The 14,951-nt window shown below is 42.0% G+C and overlaps 1 protein-coding gene across 18 annotated transcripts in view; it reads left to right on the forward strand.

The window, feature by feature from the left end:
• Ptprt (protein tyrosine phosphatase receptor type T) overlaps positions 1 to 14,951 on the forward strand; it is a 1,083,111-nt gene that overhangs the window by 808,701 nt on the left and 259,459 nt on the right. The window lies entirely within an intron of this gene.

Below are 14,951 nucleotides of genomic sequence, written 5' to 3' on the forward strand. Positions count from 1 at the left end.
TGTTTAAGTACTTGGGAGAGAGTAGTGAACTAGCCATAAATAAAGTTATATTCTAAAGGAAGCAGAGCACTACATGGGGAGAGAGAAGTGAGAAAACATAGTTGCAATACAGTGCCTCCTTATGAAGATATGCACAGTTGTTATGGGAGGAGTTGTTAGAGGAGAGAATTCTCAGGAGAGCAGACACTGAGCTGCATCTTCAGTGTTGTGCAAGGTTTCATCCAAGTTGCAGGTGCCCAAAGTAGGCAGAGGCATGAAGGAGAGAGTCCATGCCTGGTTAAGTTCACCTCAACACAGAGGTCAAGCGGAAGTGGTGGGATAAGAGCAGGAATGTGTTTGAGGAGCTCCAGCTCACTTGAGGACCACAGAGAGCCCTGGAGAGTTGCTTCCAGTGGCATCATTCTTTGTGTCCCCAGAATCTGGTACATCAGCCTAAAAAGAAGCTCCTGAGATGACCCTAAACTCCTTTTTCCACTCTGCATCCAGCTCTACCTGGAAAGTATGGGCAGTGGAGCAGATAGAATCAATCATCAAAATTGTGGAAGTTCTGGAAGTCTGAAGACTTTGGATAATGTTCCATCCAAGTCTTCAGGTCCTGAAACAGGTGTGGATAATGTTTGTGGGGCAGCTTATCATGGAGACTTGCTCTTATATTTTGCACAGTGGTTGTTCTAGGATTGTCCTACCTGTGATAAGCAAAATTAAATGGTAGCTCTAGAGTCAAATCAGGCTATGAATCCCCTGCTTTTCTTCTGGTTATTCTGACATAACATTGTCATTTCATTTTCTCTGCGCCCTGTGAGCTATTATCCTCATTTTCAGAAGAAGAAGCTAAGGTGCAGAGATGTCCAAGGCACACAGACAGTAAGTGGGAATTAGGAAAGCTGAGTTTGAATGCAGCACCTCTGGGTGTCCTGTCGTCATTCCATTTTAGCCAACAAGGCCTTACTCCCTTTAACAATTTTCTCTTCTTTTATATAGCAACATCAGTTACTATTACAAAATCTGACCTTCCCAGAGGACAAATATGTGGCCAGAGGAGGGAAGCAGCTTACCCAGATTGCACAGCAAGTTAGCATCTGACCCAGAGCAAGCCCAGATCTGACTCCAAGTCAGATGTTTCTATTGTAGATTCAGTTACCCAAGACTATGAATCTATCAGCAAGGGACCTGGTCTGACTGACATCCTCCTGTGTGATCTCTTAGTGAACGCAGATTTAGTCCAGTTTCCTGCAGTCTTTGGACTGTGTGGGGCTATGGAAAGAAAGTGAGTTTGATGGCAAGGAACCTAGATTAAATCCTGTTTTAACTCTGCAGCTTTGACATTGGACAAGATGCTTAATCTTAGTCTCTCTCTTTCTTTCTCTCTCTCTCTACCCCCTCTCCCCTTTCTTCCTCACCCTCTCCCTTTCCTTCTCCCTTCCTCTCTCCTTCTTTCTCTGTTCTCCTTATCTCTAAAGCACAGGCAATATTTCACGCCCTGAATGAATAGGGAAGTGCCCAGGGCCAGGTAGGCCAGGCACCCAGGCCTTCCTGATTCCAGAGATCAGGAACCAAGTCTACACTCCTCCTCCCCAGTAAAGGGGCCCCTAGCCACCCCAAACAAAAATACACGGGACATTTTTCTAGTTCCCACTAAGAGAAACCACATGCTCTTACTTTGGATGTCTGTTTAATGAGCACATGCATCCTTAGACCACAGTAACTTAGACTACAGTAAATTAGAGGGAGAAGGGGGTAGAAGTGCCCCAGCAGCAGTGAGGAATTGAGACTTGCAGGGAGCAAAGGACTAGGGCAGATCTACAGAGTAGATATGAATATTAAAAAACCAAGGAGGTCTACATGCTGCAGTCCCTCACAGCCTTGCGTGTTTATTCCTTGATCCTGGTTTACAAAACAAAAACCGTGTCTTTAAGTTAAAACAACTAACTAGCTTCCATTTAATGAGCAAACACTTGCAGTGTGTCTTTCGCTGTATGTAACACTGTCTACATCTCCACAGCATTTTGGTAAAGGCCTCTTCATTTGCAGATGTGGAAATTGAGATAAACTGAGGCCTCCATTGATCCAGGCCATGACATAAGTAACAGTTACAGGCAAAATTTAAGCCCAGTTCTGACTCTAGCCCTATACTCATTACTATACCATGCCACCTCCCTGGTAGAAAAGTATGCATGACATATTTTGGTGATATTTTCATTCAAAAAATTAAAATAAAAGAAATGTCATTGCTCAAAGGGGAAATAGCTGGTGTCTGGAAATGTCTGGCTGCTTTTCATCCCAAGGCTCTGGATCATTGAGGGAGGGTGTGCACTCTATTTCTGGAATTATTTTTCAGACATTGCTTGGGCATCTTCCAAGAAGGAGAAAAGACTAACCAATATCACTCAGCAAAACTTGCAGGGCAACTGCAATGACGTAGTGGAAATACCATGATAAATTTTAGTTATCTTTACCATTTTTCACCTTAAACTTTGGGTACTAAAATGTGCATATGAGAGGCAGGTGAGAGTGAAGTTGTTCAGTGAATATTTATTGAGCACTCACTATAGACCAGGAAGTGAGCTAAGCACTGGGGATAAGCAGGAAACAAGGTGGACACACCACTGCCTTCTTGAGACTTACTATCTTCTAATGTGCCTGTGAATGAGCAGGGAGGTAGGGCATTAAGCAAATAAGCAAACAAAATAATGAAACCAGCAAAACAAATGAGATGATACAAGGCAGCAGGGATAGAGACCGTGTTGGTTGAGGGGAGCAATAGACCAGATGGAGAGATGAGAACCACCAGGAAAGCATAGTGTGGAGTCCTGCAAGTTGGAAGGTGGGAGCCAGTGAGACCAGCGAAATGCCACTCATGACACAGCACTCTTGCTAGAGGGTCAAGGATGCCTTGAGTCTTATTTAGCATAGGTAGGAGGAAGGAGTTGTAACATTGTGGTACTAATTTATTACATATTTCAAAATAAGCAGAAGAATTTGAGGGTTACCACAAAGAAATGATAATATTTGAGGAAATGGAAATACTAATTATCCTGATTTGATAGACGTTTTATATACATGTACCAAATTGTCATATCAAACTCCATCAATAAGTACAAGCACTGTAGTCAATTTTTTAAAATAACAATGCTTTTTTAAAAAGACTTTACAGTTGATAGTTTTCTTCTGTGTATCATGCAAACTTCTCTGCCTGGTGAGTAAGCTGGGAGATACCATTTCCATTTCAGAGAAAGAAACTGCAGTATAAGATGTTAAATGATTGGTCCAAGGTCACAGAGCTCATAATAAGTAAAGCCAGTGGTCAGACATAGACCAAATTTCCTGATTCTGGGTTCATTGCTCCCTGAGAAGTTCTGAATCCCCCCAGGTCAAATGTTGCCTGGGTGACCCTTTCATGGGGCTGCTGCAGGGTGAGCTTCTGCTAGCTAGCGCATGAGACGTGGGCAAGATGACTTAGCAGTCCTCCAGCTCTGGTTTGGGTGGGCCCAACCTGTAACTTGTGAATTCCAGTGGTGTCTCTCTGCATGAAGCTGCTTGTTCTGATTCCCACCCCTTCTTCCTTGTGTCCACGATGCTCAGATCCTCACAGACCTAACTCCAGGCCCTGCTCAGCTGTTTGCTGCTCCTTGGAAGTCTCAGGGTCTGACTCTGGTAGAGTCACACATGCAGGGCGCTGAGGAGAGCAGCAGGGAGGATCCTGCACTCTCACCCCTCCAGCCAAACCTCCTCAGCAGCTTGGCCTATTTTTCTAATACTCCACAATGGAGATTTATTGCTTTTGTATTGCTTTCCCCAGGCCTTCAAAGATTTATTGGTTTTTAAGTGACAGAATCCCAGAATTGCTTAAAAGATCAATCAAACAGTGACTAGAATCTAATATTCAGCTCTGACTTGAGCACACTAAACCTTCTTCCCTCACGCCCCACCTGTCACGCTGATGTATCTGTGGTAACCTTCATAAGAAAGTAACTTGGCCATGAATGAATCACCCATAATGCAGTCTCTGGAGTGAGGTGGGGCAGAGCCCCAGATTTTAGCAGGCCCTCCTCCTGCTCCATCAGGCTTCCTTAGAGGTGTCCTTTGCTCTGCTCATCTCCCTTCCCACCCATCCAGTCAGTTACCCAGGCCGCCCACTCAGTTTTGGAATCAACCCTGAGCTGAGCTCCTTCTCCTCACGGTCACTGCCCAGTACCACTCCCCTGCCCTACCAGGGTGTCCTTGCTGATTTGTCTTCCGCAGGCCTCTCTTCCTTTAGTCCATCCCTCACTGCACTGCTAGAGTGGTCCTTTGGAAGCATAAACTGGATCAAGCTACCTTCCTTACTTAAAATTCTTAAATGGGTCACTGCTTTTCTATTGCACTAAGTTCGAGCTTCTTAGCATGGAATTCAAGGCCTGTCGGCATCTGGCCTTAACCTTATTTCTGGTTTCATTTAAATTCACTCTGCCCCTTTACCAGGTTTTACCCAAAACTGCCCTGTGTAATTCCTTTATGGTTTGTTTCTGAGTTTTTAATTGTGTTATGCATTTGTTTGAATGCTTTCTTTGTTGTTTGTTTGATATATCCTTCACTAGGCTGTGAGCTACAAGAAATCTGTAGGCTTGGCACTGTTGGATCTTCTTCACTTGGGATGGTGTCTCAGTTACTTTTTCTCATCACTGAGGCCAAATACCCAACACTCAAAGTTAAAGGAGGAAAGATTTATTGTAGCTCACAGTTTGTAGAGGTTTCAGTTCATGGTTGGCTCCAAGGCAGAGTGGTCTGGCAGAGGGGCATCACAGAGGAGAGACAGTCCATGGTGGGAAGAGCAGTGAAGTATCCAAGGAGCAGCAAATGACAAGCAGTGACTGCAACAGCCTTCTTTCTGTTCCTTATATTCTGTCCAGGCTACATGCCCTTAGGGTGGGTAGCACTGGCACCCAGGGTGGGCCTTCCCATTATCCACACCAATTTCACATTATGCCAAACCAATCAGTGGCCTAGTTTAGTAATCACACAGCCTTAATCTCAGCATCACACACTCCAGATCCAGCCATTTCTGAAAAGCACGACCACATGAGGCTTTGGGGGAACAGATACTAACTAGCTCTCAGTAGGTCCTCAAAACAAAACCAAACCAAAATTATTTACTACAACATGTGATTAATAAATTCAGCAAATCTATTTTGCCAACCTGGTAGACGCCAGGCTCTAGGACTAAAGAGAGGCACATCACAGACTCTGTGTTCTGCTTCTTCTTAGTCTATAATCAAGTGGTGTATGATGGAACTAATAATAAAACATGTCTTTTATTTGTGTGCTGTCCGACATAGTTGCTACTAACCACATATGGGTATTGAGCACTTGATATATGGCTAATACAACTTAGGAACTGATGTTTATTTTAATCATTTTAAATTTCAGGAGCCATGTGTGGCTAAGTAATAAAAACAATTTTGTTTTTATTGCTTTGATTTTGATTAACTTGTATTAATTGTACATATTACTAGGAATCAGTGTGATATTTCAGTACCTGCATATAGCATGCCCTGATCAAACCCAGGCTCCCTTTATTGACCATCCCCACCCTACCTCCAGACCCTTCCCAACCTCTAGTAATCACTGTTTTATGTGCAGCTTGACTTTTTCAGCTTCCACATATGAGAAAGAACATATGGTACTTGTCTTTCCATGTCTGGATTATTTTACTTAACATAATGTGCCCCAGTTCCATTCATTTTGCTGAAAATGACAGAATTTTATTCCTTTTTATGGCTGAATAATTCTCCCTTGTGTATATATGCACATTTTCTTTATCCATCCATCTGTTAATGGGCACCTCAGCTGATTCTGTCTTAACCATTGTGAATAGCACTACGATAAACATGGGCATGAAGGTATCTCTTTGGCATGTTGATTTCATCTCTTTGGATACATACCCCCAGAAGTGTGACAGCTGGATCATACAATTTACCTACTTTTAGTTTTTATAGAAGTCCCCATACTGTTTTTGATAGTGCCTGTCCTAATTTACATTCCCACCAATGGTATATGAGGGGTTTTTTTCTACAGTCTTGCCATCATTATTATTTTGTTTTTGATTTTTAAATAGCCATTCTGATGTGAGATGATAGCTCATTGTAATTCTGTTATTCAGTTATTTTTATTATTACAATTTTGTGATGCATAATGATTACATTTAGCTTGGGAGTTTGATCCGTACACATACTGTATCTTGATCATTTTTACTTCCCCTTCCCCTCTCCACCATTCATTTCTAGTTTCATTGCACTATGATCTGATAAAATACATGAGATTATTTTCATTCTTTTGTATTTATTTAGGCACACTTGATGGCCAAGAATGGTCCGTTTTGGAGAAAGTTCTGTGTGCTGCTGAGAGAAAAATATGTATGCTGCTGCTGTTGGGTGGAACACTCTGGAGATTCCTATTAAGTCCATTTATTTGAAGATGTGGTTCATTCATGATACTTCTATGTGGATTCTTTTTGTCTAGTTGAGCCTCCTATTTATGACAATAGGGTATTAAAGTCCTCCACTGTGATTGCATTGATGCTTATCTGATATTTTATGTCCAGTAATATTTGTCTTATGAAGTTGGGCATGCCAGTATTTGGGACATGTATATTTATAATTATTATCTCTTCCTGTTGAATTGTTCCCTTTACCAGTATGTGGTAGGTAACCTTTGTCTCTTCCGATCAATTTTGGCTTGAAAACCACTTTGTTGGAAAATAGGATAGCTACTCCTATTAGATTTTGGCCTCTTGTTGCATGGAATATCATTTTCCATTCTTGTATTTTTAATCTATGAGCTTCTTTATGGATTAGGTGTGTTTCTTGTATATAATATATAGTTGGGTCTTATTTTTTGGTCCAATCTTCCAAGTTCTGTGTCTTTTGAATGGAGAGTTAAAACCATTTACACTGAGAAGTATAACTAAAAATTATTGACTGATTTCTGTCATGGCATTACTTTTTGTTGCTGATTCTTTAATTTTTCCCTTTTGCTTAACTGCTCACCCTGATTTATATATTCATTCCATTAGACTCCTTGGTGGTGTTGGCCTCATTTTCTCTGTCTAGGATATTCTAGAGTGAGTTTTGTAGTGGCGGTTTGTTGGTCATAAATTTCTTAAGATGCTCTTTGTCATGGAAAGTCCTTATTTCACCATCAACTTTGAAAAGTAGTTTTGTGGAATGTATTAATATGAATTGAAAGTTGTTTTCTTTTTAGACTGTGAAACACTTCATTCCAAGCTCTTCCAGCCTTATAAGTTTTATTGTGCTGAGAAAGCTGCTGTAATTCTAGTAAGTTTACCTTTATGAGTTAGCTGTTGCTCTTCCCTAGCAGCTTGTAAAATTATTTTTTTTGTGTGTGTGTGAGTGTGTTGCACTTCTAGGAATGTATCTATGATGTATCATGGAGAGGTTCTATTTTTGATCATGGCTATTTGAGGTTCTGTATGTCTTGTTTACCTAAACGTTGAATTCTTTTCCTATACTTGGAAAATTTTCTATTATTTCTAATATTCCTTTTGTCCTGTCTTTTAATTTTTCTTTAACTCCTATCATTCTTAGATCAGTTCTTTTTGGGTCGTCTAGCAGGTTTTGGATCCAGTTTACATGGTCTCTTATTCTTAATGTTTCTGAGTATATGGGCTCCTGCATCTACTCTGTCTTCTGGTTCTGAATTCTCTCCTTGCACTGGTCATCTATGTTGCCCATACTTTCAAGAGATTTTTTATAACATGGATTTCTGTTTGATATCTTTTTATGGAGTCTAATTCTTTTCTAAACTGAGCATTCATATCTTGTATTGTCTTGGTGGGTTCACCCAGCCTTTTGTTTGTATATTCTTTAAACTCACTGATCATTTTATCAATTAAGTTCCTTATTTGTTTAATTACATCATCTTTATGCTTGGTGAATATCTTACTAATTTTTTTGTTTCTTTTATCCCATCATATATTTCAGCCATTTTTTTTAGCCTTTTAGTCCCCCTTCTCCCATGCCCATTGGATCAGCTTTGGGAACGTTAAGAACTTTCAGAAGCATTTATTTTTTGTCTTGTTTCTACATGAGTGTGTGTGTGTGTGTGTGTATGTGTGTGTGTTTGCACATGTGCACACACGCACGCATGGTGAAGGTTGAGGCTCATTCAGAGTAGAAAGTCTTTGTTGCTAGTATGGAGATCTCTTTGTCTGCTTTCTAGTGAGGTCATCTTGATTTTTGGTTTCATTTCGGTATTTATGTACCTACTCAGCTTTGTAGGATCAGCCTTAGTTGCTGTGTTGCAAGAAGAGAATCCCTTCCGGTTATTATTAGCATCAACATACCCAACCATATGTCATTCATACACATTAAAAACTTGTTTTAAAAATTTCACCCTTTTTTCAATGACCCATAAAGACCACAATACACTACTACTACTACTACTACTGAGAAGGAAAAAGGAAGAGAAAGGCGAACAAGATAGATGAGAAGGAGAAAAAAGAACAAACTCTGTTGATATTATTTTTAGAACTGGAGTGGAGTGCTGGTGGAGAGGAGGTTTGAGAGAGTATTTGTGGGAACAGGAAAAGGAATACAGAAGTAGGGAAGTGTAACTAGAGGTTGAGGGAAGCTGTGAGAAGGTCAGAACCTGTTAATATGCAGATAGTTAGCTAGTGTTTGAATCATCTACACACAGTTTTGGATCATCTACACACAGGTGAAGGTTACCCTAACTTGCCTATGAAAGGTATTATTTATATTAAAGCACTGGTTAATTCCTATTTTCCTTTTCACATATACAAACACCTCCCATTTGTATGCTAGATGTAAGGAGGAAAGAAAAATAGGAAGTTAAAGGAAAAGAAAGAAAGAAAAAAGGCAACCATCAAAAGAAAAAACCAGCTAGAAGAACATAACATTAAAGTTTTCTCACATTCTGATTTATATTACAGACTGAATTCAACCAGTGAGCTCTTTCCCTACGTTCACAAAAAGGGAATTTTTGACTTATTGGGGGTCTGGAATGATTTCTAGGTCTCGGTTGTTCCTGCACTGTCACCACAAGATACTTTCCTTTACTTTTTAAAAATATTTTATTTTTTAGTACATGTTTTCAGTACATGAAGATTGAATTCAGTTTGCGAAGTAGGTAAATGTACATAACACAGCTTGTTTTCTTTCTTAATCTTCTACCCTTTCTCACTCACCTCCCTCTGTTCCTCAATCCCCTGTCCCCTGTTTCTTTTTCCTTCTCACCTTCCCCAGTCTGAGAACCTTGACCTCTCCTAGGATTTGCTCATTTGTCTGCAGATGACTGGGAAGACCTGGGACTCCTGATGGACCACTGAACCCACCCTCCCACTGTAGACCAGAGCACTCCTTGTGCTAAACTTCTGTTTGGCTTCTGTGGGTGTGGTTAGCCTGACATTTTGCCTCTATCTTTTGATTGGACCCCTTCTGTTAAGTAGAAGGGGGAAAGGTGCAGTGCAGTTGGCTGGGTACCCAGTCTTTTGCTGATTTCCCTAAAGGTCTCTTTGATCTCTGCTCCCTTCCCTGCACGACAAACCTGAAACTACTTCTGCGTTCTCTTTTTATAAGTTTCCTGATAAGCACACCGACTGCAGCTCATCCTCTGGCTAAGCCCTACTCTCCTCTTTTAGCCCATGGCTTCTACCTCTCCGCTTGCTGCAAAGCATCACTCTGCAGCCTGTGAACTTGGCGGTGCCTGAAGGCTCCGCAGCCCCTGCCTGGGACTGGTGGGGGCTCCTGAGTGGGTGGTGTGGACTGATGAGTGGTGATTAGTGAGCAGGCTGTCCTGTGGGCACAGCACTCCTGGTCTTCGGAGGAAGAATGAGCGAGGACATATTTGGGGGCCACTGCAATTAGTTTTCTTCTCAGGGTCTCCTCATTCACAGTCACTGCCCAGTCCTGGAACACTTGGAGCTGAGGCTTTTTGAGTGCTCAAATCCGTGTCCCTAATCAGGATCCTGCTCTTGTTTTCCACTTTCTCAAGGGCTCACTGGTGCTCAGATACAGCTCTTCAGCTTTTGGGTTCTCTGGTACCCTGATATGGGAACACCTCATTCACTGGCTTCCTTTTCTCAGTGTGGAGGGTGAGAAGGTCAGGAACTTATTCCAGTGGCCTGGCCTCCACTGAGAAGCTGATTTCCTCCCTCGTGGTGTTAGATCCTCTCCCAAGATGATCAGTTCACTGGACCTGAGCTGTAAGGGGTGTCACAATCCAAGGGCGGCTCAGCCTCCATTTCTAATTCCCTCTGATTCTAGACTGAAACTTGAGGATTTCCCATCCAGTTCCTTTCTTGTGTCTGACTTTCTTTGCCTCCCCTGAGCTTTCCAGTGCAAGTTTTCAGGGCTTTGCTCATGTATCTCTCTCTAAGTGGCCATGATGGAAAAAAAAATCCCCATTATAATTTTGATTTTTATTTCCCTGATAGCTAATGGTATTGGGCATTTTTTCATGTGTTTCTTGGCTGGCCATTTCTATTTCTTCTTTTAAGAAAGATAGTGACTACTATTTTGGATGGTGCAGGTGTATAAACAAAAACAATTAGAAAATTAGAAATAAGAGAAAAAATGCTGAAGAGCCTGTGTTCTTAGTCAAAGGTTTCCATGAGAGTTCTGTGCAGAGCCTGATGGGCTTGGAAGCCTGGATGCAGTGCTGCCTGAGCCCGGGCCTGTGGAAATTTGGGGACTTAGGGAAGGAGAGAAGAGGATGGGGGCCAGTACATGTCAGAGTCCAGGTAAAGAAGGTACATGGTATGTTCAGGGAACTACAAGCTGCCCAGTGGGCAGGGGTAGGGAGATGAAGAGAGAACATGGTGTAAGCAGGGGCTGGAGCAAGGTCTTCTCCACTCTGGGGTTGGAGTTTGTCCGGAAATGTGTATGGAACATTCGGCAGGTGGATGTCCAATATTTTGTCCTCTGGGTGGTCCATTTTCTTATGACATTTTCTCTTCCAAGCCTTCATGTGTCATGTCTCCAATATGCAGTTCAAATGTGCCCCATCCCCCATGTGTGTCTCTGTCCTGACTGCAGGATAGATCAGCTTCTTCTGCCTTGGCTGTCCCTCTGTCAGAGACTTGCATGTTCAGTGTCCAGTAGACCATGGCCTTCTTGGGGGCCATGTATTCTTGGGGGAATACAGCTGGGTCCCCAAGGCAAGTTGGGACATTTTGCTGTTTATACTACAGCTCATTTCCAGTTGGATACAATGGATAAAAAGTGGCTCCTGGAATCAGACCCAGAATTATCCAGTGGCCCCAAAGGGTGCTCTCTGACCAGGTATTTGATTTTTTTGAAACTCAATCTGCTTATTAGTAAATGGAAATATTAATATCACAGTTTGTCTTGAAGGTCAAATAGACTAAAGAGTGTAAAGTGCGGAAGGTACTAATTAATGTGCTACTTGGGTTTGGTCAAACTGTTGAGACCAATAATGGCTCCCAGCTCTCACTGGCCATGGGCGGGATTATTATCTGAGCCCTACTGTAAGCTGATGCCCTTTTGCTGTGTATATGCTAACATTCATTGCATTCTATTACATGCAAAGTGCTGGCTAGTGTGTGGCAAATCAGGGCACCTGCAGCTATTTCTAGAGGTGATAAAATCTTCAAAACAATATTCCCTTAAAATAGATCCCCAGATTTGTATTCCCCTCCAAAGTCAAGAATGCAAGGCTAGGATGTCTCAGTTGCTGAACGGCTGGCAAACTTAGGGCCCAGAGCAACACCTTTGGGAGACAGTTGCAGTTATTCAGATGAGAAATGAAAGTGGCCTAAGTTAAAATAATTGTGATGATGAGACAAAACTCTTAGGAGGTAAAATGGGCCTGCCTTTGTAATGACTTCTTTATGGGGTGGGGTGTGAAGGAAGAGGCATAGTCCAGTATGGCATTCAGGATGACTTCCAGGTTTGTGGCTTGGTTAGTGGAATGCAGGATGGTGCCATTCTCTGAGCCAAGAAATGCATAGAGAAAGAAAAGTGTGTGAGGACACTTTATCCAGGAGAGGTCAGTGGCAGTAAAGGTAGCCTGGGAACAGAATGGGAGAGTTAAAAACCAACACAGCAAGGACAATATAGGGCCAGATGAGTGGTCCAGGTGAGCCCTGAGAACCTCTGAAGGATGGCCTATAAGGTAGGTTAGGAGATGTGACCTGTTTTCTTGGCTTCTTGAGACCTTGTGCACAGGGCATGTCTGTTCCAGCTTGGAGGATCAGGGGTATGACAGATGGAACACTACAAGTCACTGTAATGTGGCCAAAGGCATCTAAAGGTCATTGCAAGTTCTTTTCACTCCCTGATGAGAATCCATAGTCCTTTTGCATTTGACGGGTGCAGCTAGTTAAGAGTGTAGATTCTGAAATGCACAGTGATTAGCTACAGTACAAATTGGATACCCAGGCTAACTTTTAAAGAAAGAAGAAACTTACTGGGAAGAAAAGCAAATGGTTGCCAAATTTCCTCCAGGATTCCTTTAATAACTGTGAAGCCCTGAGTGGGAGCTCATGAAACAATCACAGAAGGGTTTTGCTGGTCTGTGGAGTTGCAGTGAACAAAATTGGAATCATTCCTGTCTGATTTTCAGATACCAGCACATGATGGTGTCCAATTAGGAAGAAGAAATGAAAATTTGGAGTATTTATTAACACAGGGCAGCCTGAGGAGTTTATGAGTTCCTATTCACATTGGGAGAGATGAAAAACCGCAATTACGTGGAGACACTCATTCTCTTAAACCTCATTTGTTTTGCTGAGTGCCCTGGTTCTCTGGGTTACCCTCCCTGGGTTCTAAAGATGGGGAGTGATGTTTCCCCGTCTGTGGGAGTGGCAGGGAGGATAAGGAGTCTTTCCGTATTACCTGCAAGAAGATTAGCTTTGTAAGGGATTAATACCATATGTAGCCATGCCTAAAAGCATGCCATGATGCATCACACCAGACTGGGATATACGAGGAGCCAGGTACAAGAAGAAGCAACCAGAAATAAGGAATAATGGGATGAATGCTGTCTGGCCACATGGCACAAAGCAATAATTACAAAGACCATTCAGCCTTGCTGCAGAAACAAATAAAACTTAGGGTTCATATGTGAGATGATGGAAATATTAACTTGCTTCACTATGGTAACATTTATATCCCGTATCATGTAATATATTTTACACTAACATAATGCAATTGCTTTTTAAAAAGATTATTTAAAAGAGGGAAGAAGAGTAACACTCAAATAATTGAGGTGGGTTCTTGTGCCCTCCAGCTTACATTATCTGCTAGGTAGGTCTCCTTTTATAAGCCACCACCATCCCCAACCTTCCCCTACACCATGGTCAAACAACACAACCTACTGAGAATTGGCTCTGATGTTGGGATTCTGGATTATATTACGTAGGCTTAAGGAGGAAAAACAGGTGTTTGAGGAAGAACATTTAAATGGAGCAGTCGACAGAACATGAAGAACAAGTATGTTCTATTTTGGACTGTCTGCCATCTGGAGAGATGGAGACAGGGACTGTTGCTGGCATGAGGGAAAGGAGAATGTGGTTGTCATGTTCACCTCCTACCACAGGGGCTATTTAAATTTCAGAAGTCTGCAGTGCTGGAGAGGCATCTGAGCAGAGCTTTTGGATTTAGGAGTCATTAGCATCCAGGTGATATTGAAGCCCAGGATGAATGGATGACCTTGTTCAAGGACAGTGGAGAGAAGAGATGAGGAACAGAACACATCTCTGTGACAGTCATCAAGGAATCACACAGGGCATGAAGAAGGGCTGGCTGAAAATGCAGAAGTAAAATGAAAGCAATATAACTTCATTTTAACTCTTCTTTTAAAACAAGCAAGCGAGGCATGGTGACATGTTCATGTAATCCCAGCACTCTGGGAGGTGGAGGCAGGAGTATCAGCTTGGGCAGTTTAGTGATCTTAGGGACATCCTGTCTCTAAATAAAAAATAAAAAGGCATGGGGTTGTAGCTCAGTGCTAAAGCCCTCAGTACTGAAAAAAAATCTAAAATAAGAAAGTCAAAGAAACAATGATTTTTCAAAGAAGAAGAAATGTTCAACGTTTTATCCTGTATGTTTTCCCAAGAGCTCCAAGCATTTCTTCTAGTAGAAAATAAGACATATGAGTTGATACAGAACTATAGGAAGAAAATGATATGCTGACAAAAATGTTTGAAAATGGAACGTCTGTTCTAAGCTTGCTTTAAAAAATGTGAAAATAGATGTACAGATAACAGAGACATGGAGGGCGAGTGGACAGGTGATCTGGATACTGTTGAGTCTATGCAGAGGGTACAAAGCAGACAGGCCAGGAAGACAGGAAATGATGTTCATAGGCTAAGATAACTGATGAAAAGGTGTCAGTAATGAAAACCATCTATGGGATAATATGGTTTCGGGTGTAACCATGTTGACAGTGAGGGTGGATATATGGTAGTGGATTAAACGTCATTGGAGCCAAGTGTGTCAAGGAAAAAGAAGCCATGCTAGGATGGGAGGGTTACCTACATAAAAGTAATATTACAGTGCTAACCCTCCTATCCTGGGAGAAGTGGTGAAACTCTCTACAAAAACAACAGTGACTCTGCAAGATGCCTTCTCCTGGTTCTCACTTTTTCTCCAACTTTTTTTTTCTGCTGACCTCTACTTCTCCTACTGTTCTGGGCCCCATGATAGTTTGTATCACTACTTTATCTCAGATCTTGAGCAGCTGACAACCAACGGCTTCCAGTCTTTCTGTCTGCAACTGCCCAAAGGTCAGACTTTCAAGTCTGCCTCCATCAAGTGCATTTCTATAGTCTGATCTATTGATGTTCACCTGAGCTAGTGCATGGATTTGTGCCATGTTAGAATCCAAGGAGGTTTGCTCTTATCCAAAAAGCATTCTGTACACTGTCTGCTCCAGCTGCCTAGGGCTGCTCAGTGAGTTGCCACCTATCA

Source organism: Heterocephalus glaber, unplaced genomic scaffold (genome assembly GCF_053883595.1).
Source record: "Heterocephalus glaber isolate CG9 unplaced genomic scaffold, H.glaber_assembly_v1.0 deba00001673, whole genome shotgun sequence".
Taxonomy (NCBI): Eukaryota; Metazoa; Chordata; class Mammalia; order Rodentia; family Bathyergidae; genus Heterocephalus; species Heterocephalus glaber.